Source organism: Dipodomys ordii, unplaced genomic scaffold, assembly GCF_000151885.1.
Source record: "Dipodomys ordii isolate 6190 unplaced genomic scaffold, Dord_2.0 Scaffold258, whole genome shotgun sequence".
In the NCBI taxonomy this organism is placed as follows: domain Eukaryota; kingdom Metazoa; phylum Chordata; class Mammalia; order Rodentia; family Heteromyidae; genus Dipodomys; species Dipodomys ordii.
The window spans coordinates 70,541-88,780 of record NW_012267474.1 but is presented as its reverse complement, the minus strand read 5'-3'; the positions used below and the strand labels follow the sequence as shown (position 1 = coordinate 88,780).

Genomic DNA, 18,240 nt, shown 5'->3' with positions numbered 1-18,240 from the left:
GGGCTTCTACTCACGCCGAGTCTTGGATCCTGGGTCGTCTCTGGTCTGCAAACTGCAGGATGAAGCTGTCTGCTCCTTGTCGGTTCTTGCTGGTGTTGAGTAGAATCTGCTCGCCCGCTGCGTCTGGCTCCTTCGTCCCGGACTCTCTGTGTGAGCACTCAGGTATCGCCGGCTGCGGTCTCCACCGCGACCCTGCTGCCGCCGCTGCCGCCGGCGGCTGCTGACTATTGCTCAGATGTGTATTCTTGCCTTGGCTTTCTCTCACTTGTCTAACTCTCTGTCCTGTGATGGCACACTTGGTGTGTTTCTCTGGCTTAGGACTGTTCACTGGAACTCTAAAACTGCTTTCTATGCGAGACCTTGTTCAGATTCCAGCTTCTCCTCCGCCATCTTGTCGCCTCCAGTCTGGGAGATTCTTATCTCCAATAAAAACCACTAGAAAACTGGAAGTGAAATTGTAGCTCAAGTGGGAGAGTGCTCGCCTTGAGCTGAAGAGCTGAGGGACAGAGCTCAGGTCCAGAGTACAAGCCCCATGACCGACCAACACCGGCCTGCAAGGGGAGAGCTTTGTGGGCTGTAGGCTCAGCTGAGTGGGGTCTCAAAAGATATGCTCTGCTCTGTATCCTCAGAGCCCTTGGCAGCTGAATGAAATATGTTACAAATCAGACAATGGCTGTTACAGGGATTGGGTAAATTTGCTATTTGTGTTTTGCTACTGGATATTATATATAAATACATATATATATATTCACATACATATCTGTGCATATATACATATATATATATATATGTGTGTGTGTGTGTGTGTGTGTGTGTGTGTTTGTTAACTCATGGATGTATCTCTCAATGAACTGGAAATTTTCCATTTTAATCAAGAAATCTGCTTTATGTGTCAAGACTTGATGATGAATTTTTATAATCTAAAAAAAATCTTTTCTAAAGCTATGTTGTCTTGCTTTTAAAAACTTGGTTTGATATATCTAAAATGGCTCTTTCTTTTTGGTGGCTGCAAATTGTTAGCACAATGTAAGTGAAACATGAGTATAGATCAGTGATTTTTAAATTCAGAAGAGGCGTTATAAGGTGTATGCTGTTTGGGATGAGCAGGAGGACAGAGAGTTAGGGTGTGCAAATGCCTCCATGACCTCTCTCTCTCCAGTGACCTTAAAGTTTGGCTGCATCTGAGAAGTTGTGTAGAGTAGAGGCAGTTGCACAGGCAGAGGCCCCAGGAGGAGCAGCTGGGGCAACCCAGCCTCTCACTTCTGCCTTGCTGGGAGGTTTTTGTTATGACTTGTGTCACTGTGGGAGGTAAACTATTACTCTGTTGACAGAAGTAAGTTGCCCCATCTTCAGGCTGCAGGCTGCTGATGGCAAGAGTGAACTCTGTCCCAGATCTACTGCCACTGAACCTTGGTGGAAATGCAGATTGCAAAGTAGTTGCATAATGGATCAGGAGCTCTGGAGCTTTCCCTGCTCTCTGCTGGTACCGATATAAATTACTGCTAATGCCTTGACTGGCTCTGCAAGTGATGGTGATCTGTCTCCCTGAGATGATGACAGGAATGGTGGCTGGGTCAACTGGATGTCACATCTGGCACCTGATATTGGAAACATAAAAGCCATTAGCAGTTTAATTAATTCTGCTGTCCAAGTACTTCCATGAACAGCCAGGTAGCTCAGCTGAACACTGGGTGAATAATCCCCAGTATCATCTTTCCTTACCTTCAATCCAGAGCAGCAGAAGCCCCAGGAGCTGAGCAGGGGCCCTAATTTCCATGCTGTGTGCTGACGGGAACGTCTCCTGCACAGAGTGTGAACAGCCTATGAAGAAGTTCCCAGTGTAGTGGGCTGTGCTCTGGGCACATGCAAATCAACATGGTTTGGGCAGTGCGAGTCAGAGCTTCAGGCTGGCAGATCTCAGTGACAAAGCATAGAGCAGAAAACCCAGATGTCCAATGTCCTTGTAGATAATGTGTTTCTAGAGACAAGAAAACATTGTGATTCTGTTCGCCTGTGATAAGAATAGATTTTTTTTTCCAGAACTGAGGACTGAACTGAGAGCCTTGAACTTTCCAGATGAGCACTCTTCCACTGAGCTCAATTCCCAACTCCAAATAGAATTTTTAACATTTTCAACTTATGCATAAATTGGTATGATTTTGTTCACTTAAATCAGTCACTCAAACACAAACATTTCCAAGGAAAATTAATTTTAGTATGCCCCTAACTCTGGTATCAGTGGATTTTGTGACACAAAATTCCTAAGAGTATTCAGGTTGTTTGCCTGAGCCTTGTTATATGGTTTAATAATGATCATTATTACCCAGACATGTGTGTTAAAAAAGTGTAATAACTGTGTAGGTAAAAAGACAGATAGATGCATTGATAGAAAGACAGAAATGAACAGTTTTCAAAGTTTTTAATGGAAGTTAGCACTGAAATATGTGCAATAAAGTGTCATGATCAGAGGTACATAGACAATCCGTTGGTGCATTCATTGGTGTCCTGTGAACTCATATAAATGATTGGATTGCTTCCCTTCTGAATGTTCTTCCCTATTGCCTCCCTCTAGAACAGTTTACCTCAGGTATTTCTTCTTTAGTTTTAGGAAAATACTGGAATCATATCTAGCTTTGTGGGTATTATGCATGCATGTGCCAGATATTTCTGAACTTTTAGAGGACATTTATTTCATCTATTAATGGAAATTCTTCTTTCTCAGAAGCTGAGTTGTTCTCTAGACCGAGGACTCAACTTTACTTTAACTTTATTATGCTCCTTAACCTGCATAGTCCTTCAAGTTACATGTCTTTTAGGTCTTAAGTCAAGCAGTTTTTTTGTGTACTAGTCCTGGGGCTTGACTTAGTCCCTGAGCTTTTGTGCTCAAGGGTGATAGTGTGCCAAATGATTCATAGCTTCTCTTCCAACCTTTTGGTGTTTATCTGGTGACAGAGAATCATTGTCTTTATGTCCAAGGTGACCTCCAACCCTAATCATCAGATCTCAGCCTCCTGTGTTGCCAGTATTATATGCTTTCCCCCAATAAAGCAGTTTTCACAAGTTGTATTTAGGAGATGTTATTCATATAGGTACAGAAATGATAAATTGCAATGTGGTCCAGGGTGGGGTTGAGAAACTGGAGCCACCCAGTTTGCAAAGAACATCTTCAACCTGGGGAATCACAGACAGTGAAGCCAAAGTGAAGTGAAGAAGGTCCCCACATAGAGATTAGTATGTGGACATACTTCATGTCATTGTGTAGATTGTCATACCAGAGTTAGATGAACAGGATGATCCAATGGAATTTACCACTGGAAGTCCAAGATGATGGGCAAAGACAACACTGCTCTTTAAAAGCCAATAGACAATGAGTAACTCATTACCCAATCAGTGTTTTCTTTGGTACCATTTCCTACCAGAACTCCTTCTGAGTCTTGATTTGATGACCTCTATCTTTTAAAAAAATTAATGTTCTCTGCACCACATGCTCACATAATTCTTCTACAATGCTCTTTTTTCCTATTTTGATGATGATTTATCAGTTTTCCTAAAAGATATGCCCATCCCCTTCACTGATCTGAAATTTTACTTCTAATCTTATCGCATGGTCCCATGAATAGCTCCTACTGCCCTTTCTGGGAGGATCTGGTGTCTCTTACATGCACTGCAGGACAAAGCTGGTACTAAAGAAAACCAGGAGAACATAGCTGGCTGCTATAGTTGTGAAGGCCATCTGGTAAATTCAAGGGGCCATAATAATAGGATGAGGAAGAGAGACCCCAAGAGTATCTATTTGAGTGTGGTTAAAATCAGCCAGGCTCTGGGAATAACACATTCATTTTCCAGATCCACAATACAGGGCTCCCTTCAGCATGTGTGGACATGTGACATGTGACTTGTGAATTTGAAATCTTCACAGACTTCAGGTACTGAAATACATAGAAGAGTTGGAATACTAACCTCATATCAAAGCTGCAGGTAGGCTTACACTTCCCTGGAGTGTGAGGAATGTAGCCACCTGGCTGAGAGATGAGGCTGAAAAATAAGGAAAGAGATGAAGACCAAGGAACACATAAGAAAACATTTCTGGGGATCTTCCTGGAAGAAGAAAGAGCATACAGGAAAGAAAGGTGTTAATGTCTGGGTCATGAACCTGAGTGAGGACTGGGTCCAAGGAAAAAGTCAACTTCTCTCAGAACAGAGAGGAACACTTCACAAATGAATGTAGAATTTATATATCTATTGTTTATATATAGCAATTTACCTATTAAACTAAAACAATAATTAATATAATTCTAATTGTCTAACTCAGCATTTTAAACTCTTACACTGAAAAAGAATGCTAGGAACAATGAGCAGTTATATTTCTAGCCTGACATCATGAAGCTCAGGATACCATCTGTGCCTTTAAGGACAATCAATGGCCTGATCACTGCAGAGGACTTTTGGGAACTGCTGGGGACAGCACTGACACTGCAGCCCCTTTCACCTCCCACAGCTGGAAAGGGTGTGTGCACATGTTCCCTTCAGGGCTGCATATCTGCAGTGTCCACCCTCCTCCCCTCACCTTTCTGACCTGCCCTTAATGACTTCACTACAAGAAACCCTGTGTGTCATCCTTGTCAGGTTTGATTATAGTTTACAAAGTGGACGTGGAGAGACACAATCCCCTCTGTAAACATGGTCCTACATGCCATGTGTGCCATGAAAGCCTGAGATGGAACTCCCTGGCTTCAAGCTCCTATGGACAAGGTAAAGTTTCAGATTTTTCTTTGTGAGGTTTGTTTCCCATCTAGTGGCCTGTTTATGACATAGCAGCTGACGAGATATTCATTTGGAGTTTCACCTTTCTTTGTTAATAGTTGTGCAGATTCACAGGAGTTTTATATGCATGATCATGGCACTTATTTTATTGTTGGATAAATTATAATTGTCATATATTAACAACAGGAGGTTAGTTTGTGATGAGAATCCCAACCTGAATGCAGCTTATTTTGAAAAAAATCACCACCTTTTTCTATTGCTATACTCTTCCTCTCCCACTCCCACCATTTTTCATACTGTGTAAAGGAACTTCATAACTCAAATGCACATGTGAGTGTATATATATGTATATCTATATTTATTTATATACCAATTCATCTTCTACACTTAGTGTGCTTTTTCCCTTCTTTCACCGTTACCTGTCTCCCTTCAGACATTTTCCATTTTGGTATTCATGCTAGGTTATTATTATTATTATTATCAATGCCATCATCACTATCACCACCATCATCACTACCATCGCTTAAGGCTGGGTTCCACAAGTAAGTAGGACCGAACACTATTTTGCTTTTGCATCCTGACTTACGTCACTCAATATGATGATCTAGTTCCTTTCATTTCTTTGCGATTTACATGATTTCATTGTTCATCTCCCTCTGTCCTTACCAGTAAGCCAGAGCATTAGCAGCCCAGGAGCTTACTAAAAGAATTCCCTTTTAAGAGTCCTGATAGGACAAGACAAGGGCAAGCTGAGCCTTCATCTCAGACTCAAAAGGGAAAGTCCTCCTTAGGGAGCATTATGCAAATTAGCAGGTGGGTGCAGCAGTGTAAAGGGAGCACAAGGCGGGCAAAGGCCTCTTGTGTGACAAACTGCAGATTATATCCACCTGGATACCATATTTCAGAGACTCAGAAGGACAGCTCTGTGTTTTTTATAAGACACCAGAAGCATTATCTGGTTGGTGCCCCATGAGGCTGATGGAAGACAGACAGACAAGATTGAGAGGGTTGTAAGTGACCCCTTCTTCCAAATCCCTCAGTGACCTTCAGAGCCTGACTGTGGCTGAGATGCACTGTCAGCAGGCAGAGGCACCAGGAGTAGTAGCTGGCACAGCCCAGCCTCTCGCATTTTCTCCCTCCTCCACCCCCCCCCACCCCAGAGAGGTTTATATTTGGTCTTGCATCACTGTGGGAGTTGAACTATTTATTACTCAGTTGACAGTTGTAAGTTGCAATATCTTCAGATGGCAGGCTGCTGATAGTGAAAGTAGGCTCTCTTCCCCATCATTGCCACTAAATTTGCATGTCACCCCAGACTGTAAAGTGGATGACCAATAAATCAAGAATTTAGGAGCATTGCCTTGTTTCTGGTGATGCTACTGTGAATCACCACTAATCCCTGATTGGATCTGCAAGTGATGGAGACTGTCTCCTACAGATGCACACAGAGAGGATGGACACTAGGAAATGGGGATGTCACTCTGGCACCTGATATTGAAAACAGACACCAAATATCCACAGAATCAATTATGTTCTGGGAGTTTCAATGAGGAGTAAGGCATCTTTGCCAACCCTGGGCTCAATAAATCTTTCGCCTTGTCCTTCTTCATCTTTGGGTCAAAGAAGCAGGATCCCCTGAGCTGAACAGGGGCCCTCACTAATCCTGTGTACTGACTGGGATTGATTGATGCACAGGGTGTGAGCAAACCATGAAGAAGTGTTCAAGCACTTGGCTGTGCAGGAGCACATGCAAATCCGCAGGTGCTGGGCACAGCTTCAGGACTTGAGCAGGATTCCTGAGCTTTCTTGCTTGAGGCCCATGATCTATGCATTCTAATTCTCAGTTCAAGAGGAGTGGAGAGAGTGGACATCATTGTCTCATTCCTGAATTTAGAGAAAATGGACTTGGTATAACCTAAAAGGCCATTTAGTATAATGCTGGCTGTGGTTTGTTATATACAGCCTTTATTGTATTAAGGGATGTTCTGTAGATTCCTAGTTTTTCCAGAGCTTTCATCATAATGGGGTGCTTGATCTTGTCAATTTCTTTCTCTGCATCTATTGAGATAATTGTGAGGTTCTAATCCTTGCTCTTGTTGAATTTTATTAATTAATTTGCATATATTGAACCATCTTTGCATCCCTAAAATGAATCCTGCTTGGTCATGGTATATGATTTTTTATGATTGTTGAAGTCAATTCGCCAAGATTTTGTTGAGAAGTTTTGTGACCATATTCAGCAAAGAAAAATATCGTTCTAATTTTTTGATGAGTCGCAGCCTGGTTTTGGATGAGGGTTATGCTGGCTTCATAAAAAGAGTGTGATAGTGAATTTTTGCTTTCAATTTAATTGAAGAGAATGTTGAGATTCCACCTCACCCCAGTTAGCATAGCTATAATCAAGAAATCTAGTAACAACAAATGCTGGAGGGGATGTGGACAGAAGGGAACCCTCCTGTTGGTAGGAGCGTAAACTTGTTCAACCACTTTGGAAAGCAGTATGGAGGTTCCTCAAAAGACTCCACGTAGAGCTCCCCTATGACTCAGCAATCCCGCTTTTGAGCATTTACCCAAAAAATCACAAAAAAAGGTCATATCAAAGCTACCAGAACAACCATGTTTATCACAACATTATTTACCATAGTTAGGATATGGAACCAATCCCGATGCCCCTCAATAGATGCATGGATCAAGAAAATGTGGTATATGTATACAATAAAATTCTATGCCTCCATCAGAAAGAATGACATTGACCCACTTGTTAGGAAATTGAAAGGCTTGAAAAAATTATATTGAATTAAGTAATCCAGGCACAAAGAAACATAGGTTCCATAGCATGTGGAGGGCTTAAGCTGTAAAGGAAAATCTATCACTATTCATGCATGACATGGTGCAGATAGGGAGAACCAGTGGTTCCACCTGCGGTAGTTGTTGTTTTTTTTTAATTGTGAAAATACCATACAGAGGAGTTACAATTACATGGTCATGGTAATGAGTACATTTCTTATCAAGCATTGTTACCTCCTGCTTTGTTTCCCTTAACATCTCTTCCCATCTCCTCTACCACCCCCATAGCCACCCCTCAGCACACCCTGCGCCAAAGTTGTAAAGTTTGTTTTCAACATAATACCTTATACATCTCATTTTTGTAGTGGGTCCACCTGTATCCCTACTTAAACAATTTGTTTTTCCCTTCCCCTCCACAAAATATACCAACATCAAATACAGTGAACACAGGGATAATACCATGGTAGAGGAACCTTACAAAGCACTGAAGAAATTTCTCATACATATGTTAGAAACAATAGCAAGAAAGAAAAAACATTTGAGTCCTTATCTTGGGGTTCATTTTGCCTAACATCAACTTATCTGACCGTTTCTGCTTGTCTTATACATATACTAGTTATTGCAAATAAAGGAAACCATGGGACCAATGTTTTGGGGCCTGGCTTACTTCACTTAATATATTTTATAGTATATTATATAATATATATTAATATATTTTTACAAGTCTTTCCATTTCCTAAAAAATGGGCAATGCCATTCTTTCTGATGGAGGCATAGAATTCCATTGTGTAAATATACCATATTTTCTTGATCCATTCATCTATTGAGAGGCATCTGGGTTGGTTCCATATTTTAGCTATGGTAAATAGTGCTGCAATAAACATAGTTTTGCTGGTAGTTTTAGTTTGGTCTGGTTTGTGCTCATTTGGGTAAATGCCCTAAAGTGGGATTGCTGGGTCATAGGGGAGCTCTGTGTGGAATCTTTTAAGGAGCCTCCATACTACTTTCCAAAGTGGTTGAACAAGTTTACACTCCCACCAACAGTGCAGTAGGGTTCCAATCTGTCCACATCTCCTAAAGCATCTGTTGTTATTAGAGTTTTTGGTGATAGCCTTTTTAACTGGGGTGAGGGGAATCTCAATCTTGTTTTGATTTGCATTTCTTTTATGTCTATTGGCCATTGAGTCCCGATGACTTACAAGGTTACTAGTGTTGACTTCCTGGAGCCAGTGTGCTGGGAAAGTATTATAATTAGAAGAAAATGAGCCTGTTACTCTCTGTGTGATTTCATCACTGTTCTTATTTACAGATGTTAAGTGCACTCAGTGTCAATGGACTTATCATGGGATGTGGATTTGTTCACAAACTATTGAGAAGTTTAAGGCAAAGGGTCTAGAAAATCAGTTTTAAGGGTGGAGTTGTACAAGGAGCCTGTAGGGGGAAACCTTGCTCTATACTCACTTGCCTCCTTCAGAGAAGAGCTGCCACTCTCTTTCTGCTCCAAGAACATGGCACATAGATACCAGTGTTCTGAACCCACCTCCTGGCCTGCAGCACTCCTGCCTTACTCACACCCACATTTCATCCTCCTGAGGCTAAATAGATGAGTTTGGTATGTTATTCTATACCCTCTGCTTAGAAACTTATTTTGCCACACTTATACACCCTCTTAAAAAATCTACCTCAGCTTATTGTTATCTAACAAATTGCTAAAGTTGCCAATACAATAATGGCCATCCCTCTCTACCCAGAGATGGTGATGCCAAATGCTCTCAGTACAGCATCCATCTTATATCATTGGCCAAAGTTAGTTAGAACATTTTATAAAGATGTGTACTTAGCTATTAATTGGTGTGACGAGACCTTAATAAAAGCTACTTGAAGGGAAGAATTCTTTATTTCAATCTTAGATTAGAAATTTTACTCTGCCATGTGGGCAGAGTAGAGTGGAGCTCACATCATGTCACCCAAGAAGCACAGTGAATGTACTACTTTCTCCTCGCTCTTTTATTGCACAAGAGACTGCATCCTATTGAAAGGAGCTTTTGACTATGAGGTGGATCTTCCCCTCTCAGTCAATTCTCTTTAGAGAGTTTCTCACAGACAGGTTCAGAAACACACTTTCTTAATCTGCAAGCTGTCCTACCCATTTGTCAATTCAGAAGAACTTCTACAAAAGGTCATTTAAAGTAATTGTGTTTTCTTGAACTTTTCATGACAATGGTAAGTGTAGAAATAAGATTATTTAGCAATATATAGGTTAGCAATATATAGGTTTCCTCAAAAGTCTCTATGCTCTGTATCCTTACATTTCTGTCTTTAGCACAGGCTCTGGACAAACTAAGCTACCTTTCATCAGATGCCTCATAATTTGTGTTAGTGTATGTGTGTTTGTGTGTGTGTGTGTGTATCTGCACATGATGCATCTTTGTCTTGATATTTATAAATATACACACATCTATGTATGTTTGCAGCAACAAACAAATCTATATGCATGTTTTAAAACATCTGGTCCATAGGGACATATGCCACTCACTTTTAACTGTGAACTTAATGATATTTGATAAGTCTTTATTGCACATATAAAGTCACATTTTAGTGCTCCATTTATATATTACTATACATTACTATTATTTTATATATTTCTGTAATATGGGTAATAGTACTAACTATTCCTTGGATGTTTCCGTAAATGAACTAAAATGTATTCTATTTATTCATATATTTTGTAGATTTTTTTATTTCTCCTGTTTCCGATTGTTTTGTAAACATCTATAGTGAAGCAATTGGTTTTTAACGAAAATAGTGTGCATTTAACCACTTGAAAACTTTTTGGCATGCAACCTAAGTACTTATATTCATCAGCAATTCATACTTTTTTCTGGTCACTCATGGAGCTTGAACTCAGGGCTAGCACTCTCCACTTTGAGCCACATGTCCACTTCTGGTTTTCCAGTGATAATTGGAGATAAGAGTCTCATGGGCTTTCCTGCTGACATCCTCAGATGTCAGCCTTCTGAGTAGTTAGATTTTACAGGCATGAGCCACCTGCTCAAGACTATTCACACTCTTAATGACTGTTGATCCAACTGCATCTCTCGTGTTGCAGGTCACTCAGTTTGCCTCTGACATGGATTTTGTTAGATCTTCCTCAGTGGCCAAAGAGTCACTTCTAGAGTTCATAAGCAACATCTAGAGATCAAGGTACATAGAGAAATTCAGGTCACAAAATACCCAACACAGGAGCACATTTTCAGAGGGTTTGTAGTCCAAAGATTAGATGGCAGTGTCTTGAGCTTGCTAAGCAATTCTTTTTTATTTTATTTTTATTTCATTTTATTTTAAAGATTCTGTACAGAGGGGTTACAGTTATATGAGTAAGGTGATGAGTACATTATTTGTCGATCATTGTTTCCCATTCCCTTGTTGTTGTCCCATGATCCCTTTGCTCCCCAACCACCCACACTCCATGAACCATACACCTAGCTTTTTCTGTTTTAGTTTTGTCTATCAGATAGAGGTAAGACCATGTTCTGTCTATCTGTACTTCCCTTGTAGCCATAAGTATAAGATGGTAGCACAATACCTAGATTTCATTCAGATAACTCTGTGATAATGATTTGCCAATATAGCCTCAACTTCAAACCACTTATTTCCTTCTGTGACCTTTGGGGATTACAGGTAAAATGTTTAGTAATTGTTTAGTCTTGATATATCCTCACATTTCTAAAACCATTATTATTTTGAGGCCTGAGATCATGATATTGATAAGTAGTTGTGCATATCTAAATAATTTTTTCCAAGTTAAGATCTTTTTAGCCAAAATAGGCATGTGATAAAGACTAGTTTCTGAAACTTTGTATGCATCCTTGCTCCTTGATTAAAGTACAGACTGGTAGTCAGTATATATAGGTGAGTTCCTAATATTTGTGTGTCTGAACCCAAGTACCTGACAGGAACAACATAAGGGAAGAAAGACAGTATTCATTTGGGCTCATTGTGTCAGAGATTTCAGTTCACCATCCTTAGGTTTCTTGGCCTATGGAGAGGCAGAACATCATGATGTGGGACCATCTAGTAGAAGCTACTCAACTCATGGCAAACACAAATCCAAAATTATATATGAAGAGGTAAAGGCAAGATTTAGGCCTAAGGACAGTCATACCAATGTATTTCCTCCATCTAGGTGCTTTTACCACCTCCCAGTAACTCCACCCAATTGTTAACCCATCAATGATGAATAAACACAGAATCCAGGAGTGTGAAGTAAGCAGAGAGGACAGAACTAACTGAGAAAGCCCAGTATTGTGATACTTTTCCACAGAATGCTGATCAATGTGAATGAGAGAAGCTATGAGTTTGGCTGGAGAAAAGAAAGCTGGTTGGCTGAGGGAAAATTTCCCTGTTTGCTCCTTTGTACCATCTGACTGTACAGGTGGAAGAATTAGTATCCCCCATATTCTTGTTTGACTTCAGATTTGAAGACCTGGAAAATTGTTCTTATTTGCCTCCAATGATAAGATACATTGGATAAACATTATAATTAGCAACAATAGCCTTGGAAAAATTGTACTAGTTAAAGCAAGCCTGACACCAATAACACAGGATGTGCCTATAAACCTAGAAATAAACGCAATGGATAGTATAAGACAAATAATTACATCTAGACATAATTTAACAATACTCTAAACATTCACACAGTGAAAACAAAAGAGTATGTTCTCAGGAGCAGAAGACAAGCATTCAATAGCTATGTGCATATGAGCATATAAAATGCTTATCAAAGTGAGCTCCAAGACATGTGCTGTTTCCAGTTCTCTCTCTCTCTTTTCTTTTTTATATTGTGAAAATACCATACAGAGGGGTTAAAATTACACGACCAAGGTAATGAGTACATTTCTTATTGCCTCTTCCTTTGTTTCCCTTACCATCCCTGCCCTCCCATCTCCACCTCCCCCCCATCCCAGCCACAGTTGTAAAGGTCATTTTTTAACATAACGTCTTGTTCATCTCATTGCTGCAATGGGTCCACCTGTTTGCCTATTTAAACAAATTGTTTTTTCCTTCCCCTCCACAAATTATACCAACATCAAATACAGTGAAATCAGGGGTTATACCATGGCAGAGGGACATACACAGCATCCCAGATAATCTTCTCTAGTGCCCCCAAGTCCATCAATGTTTAAGGGCAGCTCACAGAGCCAGAAGGGAGTTTTTAGTTCAAGGCTGTATCACTGTGGGATGACATGTGTATGTTGAAAGCAGCAATAAACTCCAACATCTTCTACCTCCACCCTGTTTTCATGTGAAATCTTTGCCTGACGACTCCCTCTGCACCCCTGCCAAATCTATCCGGAACCTGAGAAAATTGGTTGAAAACCTGATAGATCAGGAGTTGTAGAGACTGGCCTGGTTTCTGCAGGAACCGATCCAAATAGGTGTTTCTATTGCGATGCAAGTGGCTCTGACTCGACCTGCAGGAGATGGAGGCCGGCTCTCCCAGGGTGCCAGGCAGGGAGAGTGGAGACTGGGTCAGCACAACATCTCCACTGGATCCTGAAATTAGAATAAGACAGAAGTGCAAGGTTATATACAAACATAAAAAAGCATGCTTTTTATTTGTATTTTGAAATATTACCTATTGTTTATATTTCATAGTTTGGCTTACAATATAAAACATTTCATATTAGAAATAAAGGTATTTTTAAAATATAAATGAGTATCCAGGAGTCAACTACATTATTTTAACCAAGGAGAATCTTCGCAAAAGCATAAGTTTTAGATCCTTTTGAAATATTTTTCTATTTCCAGACCTAAATCTCACTTGCCCCATCATAGATAACAAGAACTGAACATCTAACACTTGCATAGATCGCAACTGGCCCCTGAGGACATACCTTCCACCCATTCTTTCTGCTCATCTCCCTTTGCTCTTACCAGAGATTCAGAGCATTTACGGCCCCAGGAGCTGAGAGAAGGACTTCATTTTTAGGAGTGAGATGAGGAGTCTAGACAGGTCAAGGCAAGTTCAGAGCTGAGCCTTTATTTCAGACTTAGAAAGGGAGGTCCTCCTTAGGGAGCAATATGCAAATAGCCAAGTGGGGCAACAGTGTGAGAAGAACCAAGGGGAGGGTAAGTCCTGCTCTTCTGAGAAAAGTGACATCCCTTGGTAATAACCAATAAAAATCCATGGTGCTTGCAGGACCGGGAAGAAGGACCCCACTGTGAAAGCATGGTTTTGAAGAGACATATGCACCTACCACCCTAATTCAGCATCAGAGACCCAGTGATAGGTAAGTTTATGTCCAGTTTCTAGGAAGGAAGAGATTTGGGGTTGATTTCCCCCGAACCTAATTCAGCTAGTCCAGAAAAAGACAGTGTCACCATCAGCAGCACTGATCCTCAAGGGTGTTGACCAATCAGTGCACAGAGTTGAGCTACTTGAAGATGCATCTGATACCATAGTTCCCATTTGTTCAGGGATCTTTGCTGTAAGTGTTAAGAAACTCTGATTCTTTAGAACTTCCTATTAAGACTTAGGATAAAGAATTGGCAGGGAGAGCAAAATTTTCTCTTACAGGTAGTGTCCTGATAGCGTTTATAATGGAAAAGGAAAATGATAGAAATATTTATACATGAAAGTTTGAATATATATTCAATGTAACAATTTTTGTATCCACTAATATCCTGTCATTCTTCCATACTATTTTCCTATAGCAAAGTAATCTAATAATTCTTTAAAATTTTCTCTTCGGAGTAATGGAAATCTGAAATTGATGAAGATGTACTGCACTGATATATTGAGATATTGATTTGAAATGCTCTAGTGTAAATACTTGTATATAATTATATACATATACACATGATGAGCATATATATATACATATATATTCTGCTTATATATATATACATATATATATATATTCTGCTTATTTTAAACTAACATGCAATCTTTAAAGGTCTTCAGTTCCAATCCAAAACAACCTGTTTCTGCTTATTAGTCTCAGAGATTTCAGTCTCTAGTTCCTGTGTCCAATGATTCTGGACTTGTTGTAAGACAGAACATCACCTGGCAATTATAGCAAATAGAGAAGAAGGCTTGTGCTGATGCGACAATGTACCTAATTTAGCCCTGCAAAGAGGTGCCTTGTGGGAAATTATTAGACCATTGGCTGTCCATTCCTTGAGAGTATTAAAACTGCTTTCATGAAATGAGTCATAGAATATTCACTTGTTATAAAGTGAAGACAGCCATATGCTTGTCCATCTCAACTTGCAGTTGGTTTTCTATTTATAAATATTATTGTGACACAGATAGATCTGGCCTTCCTGAGTACAGGAAGATGAGGATTACTCCATATAGGAAATTTTTCACCTAAAACTGTGAGTTAAACAAAATTCTTCTTCATTCAGAGCTTAGGTCAATTCCTCTGTTATAATAAAGGACTGGCACAAGGCTGTGTGTTTGTGTGTCTGTGTATGTGTATTTATCTGTATATGTAAGAGAGAGACAGAGACAGAGACAGAAATAGAGAAACAAAGAAAGTCTGAGAAGTATTGTTTAAATGAAAATTCTATTAAATATGTTGAGTAAAAATCATATCTGTAGTATCTGTTACACTCATCTCCTGAACACAAATTCCTAAACCTAAGAGGGATCACTTGTTAACTTGCTGGCATATATTCAGTAGATTTGAGGTGATCTTGTAATTTTGAATTTGTAGCACACTCTTGGAAATACTGCTGCTGATTCTGATTTCTGGACAAGTTCTGAGTAGAAAAGAAAATAATATTTAATCCATGTTTAGTTGTGTTGCTTCCTATGAATCAAGAAGGAGTTTTGTTGGAGAAGTGTTCCTTATATATGACTATAAATACTTCATTTTGCATTGACTGAGTTTGACTGAAACTCTTGCTATGGACAATGCCTTCCTGTATATATTCTGTGAGTTGGACCACGAACTCACTGGGTCATCAGCTGGGAACTCCTCTCATCACAGTCTCGTCTGGAAGTACATTTCCCAACACTGATGAGATCACTTCTAATCTCATCTGAGATTAGAAGCCTTAAAAGATTCAATCTGATTCAAACATAACCTTCAAAGAAACAGAAGGGCAGAGAGGAGAGTGAAGAAATTTAGAGCTTCAGTCAGAAGGGCAGAGAGGAGAGTGAAGAAATTTAGAGCTTCAGTCTGCGCAAGCTGGGGAGGCTGGGCAGTCAGTGTGTAACTATGGAACCCGAAGGTACTATGAGCCAGGCTTTTTAGGCATTCGCTTCTGCCAGGAATGTAACAACATGCTGTACCCCAAGGAAGACAAGGAGAACCTCATCCTGCTGTGCGTGTGCCGGAACTGTGACTACCAGCAGGAAGCAGACAGCAGCTACATTTAATGTCCACAAAATCAAGCAGGAAGTGGAGGAGCTGACCCAGATCATCGCTGACATGTCCCAGGACCCCACTTTGCCGTGAACCGAAGACCACCCATGCCAGAAGTGTGGCCACAAGCAGGCAGTGTTCTTCCAGTCACACAGTGCCCGGGCTGAGGATGCCATGCACCTGTGCTACGTGTGCACTGCAGCCACTGCTGGACTGAATGAGCGTCCCTAATTCACCCTGTAATAAATGCCAGGATCTGTGCCCATGAAAAAAAGAAATTTAGAACTCCATACACATTTCTTGTTTTCAGTTGTACTTTTATTATCTCTCTGTAGTTGTGCAAAAAAGTGTTACCATTAAACATGTCAGTTTATAAATACAATGCATCTTGAATAATGTCACTCTTTTATCTTTCTACTCTGTCCTTCTCTATCCAACCTCTTTGCTTCCAGAAACATTGTCATGTATAAAATACATATTAGATTATTAAATATGAAATTATGGCTCTATATATGTATGGTACACAGAAGATCCTTTTCAGACTACTCTTGGAAATACTGAAGTTATATGGGTCACTATTTTATATGTACCTGTTATACAGTCCCATAAGTGTTCTAAATGAATTTTATTTATTCACATTTTTCATACTTCTTTCTATGTGTGTATTTATTTAACTGGGCCACAAGCCAAGGGTGCTTTGACCATCTAAACTCTGAATAAACAATAGAAAAAAATGTTGTCCAATCATTCTAAAACAAGGTATAAATTTATATTATTTCTCCTTTGTATTTCCTCAAGTTACTATAAAATCATTATTTCATTCGCCCTTTATCATGTGAACTGCAGGACAGACAAAGTTGGTACTAAATAACACAAGGTGAAGGAAGCTGGGTGCTGTGTAGGTGTGAAAGCCACCTGGTAAACTTAGGGGACACATTAATAGATTGACAAAGAGAGGCTGCAAAAGCATTGACACAAGTAGGGTTGAAAGAAGCCAGATTCTAAGGATAAACCATGAAATTTTCATGATGTTTGCTCCTGGGCTGGCTTCAGCAAATGTGGCCATGTGGTTTGTGAATTTCCAGTCCACACAGACTCAGGCACCAGAATCCATGGAAGAATTTGGAATAATGATCTCAAACCAGAGCTGTGGGCAGGCTTACACTTCATGGGTTGTGAGGCAGAAACTCATTCTGCCTGACAGATGAGGCTGCGGACTCATGGGAAGGAGGATACTGGAAGACTTTCCTGTGGATCTTCCTGGGAGAAGGAAGTACATGCTCAGAAGGAAAGTGTTTATGGTCTGGGCCATGAACCTGAATGACTTCTGGCACAAGGTTCTGTATCATCAGAAGAAAAGCTACATGAACTTTCGAGAGGAAATAAAATGAAAAAGGATAAAGATAACAGGAACTATGCTAAGCATGGTGGGGAGTTGAATATTCACTCATTGCTGAATGGAATTTAAAATGCTACAGCAATGTTAAAATGACCTTGAAATTGGGTAACAAGTTTGACAAAAAATGTACTTATTACCTTTTTTATGTAACTATAATCCCTCTGTACATCACCATGACAATAAAAATATGAACTTGGACAGTGCTTTCTAAACTTGAAAGCTCTATTAAAATACATTTCAAAAAACAAATGGTGGGGAATTTATCCCAGAGTAATGTATTTCATTTTCATATAGAAACTTGTAAAGAAATAGTCTTAGAATCCTTATCAGTAATAAAACTAAGAATCTTCCCAACTATTCCTAACTAATAAAAAAATGAAAGAAAATGTGTTTCTTCAACCAAGGCATTCTATTCAATATAAACAGGAGCTAAACTATCATATACATTGCCTGGATGAACCATAAGAAAGCTATACTGAATAATACAGCCAATCTCTTTTTTTATGATTTCATATTTTTATTTCCAATTCTGTTAATAAAGAAGGATTATGCAAATATGCAATCTATCTGTCCTTAACGATTTATTTTTACATTACATGGTGACTTCATTTATAAATATCAGGAATATTAACAATATTTGTTCTTGTTCTCCTTGAAACAAACACAAACAAGTAAATAACTGTATGGAAACATTGTGAAATGCATCTTTTTGAGTGTTTTAGTTCATATTCATTGCATTGCCGTATCTGTGGGATAACTGTTCCTCACAACCTATGTCCCTTTTAATTATATATACATTTTTAAATTTTTTTTTGTGAACATACTGAACAGAGGGGTTACAATTACATGGGCAAGATAATGAGTACATTTCTTATCAAGCATTGCAGCCTCCTCCTTTGTTTACCCTTCACA

General features: G+C 39.5%; 2 pseudogenes; one reads left to right on the top strand and one right to left on the bottom strand.

The window, feature by feature from the left end:
- Positions 1-582: 582 nt before the first annotated feature.
- Positions 583-1,777, bottom strand: LOC106001001 (annotated as a pseudogene).
- A 2,603-nt stretch (positions 1,778-4,380) lies between these two features.
- Positions 4,381-16,160, top strand: LOC106001000 (annotated as a pseudogene).
- Positions 16,161-18,240: the final 2,080 nt, after the last annotated feature.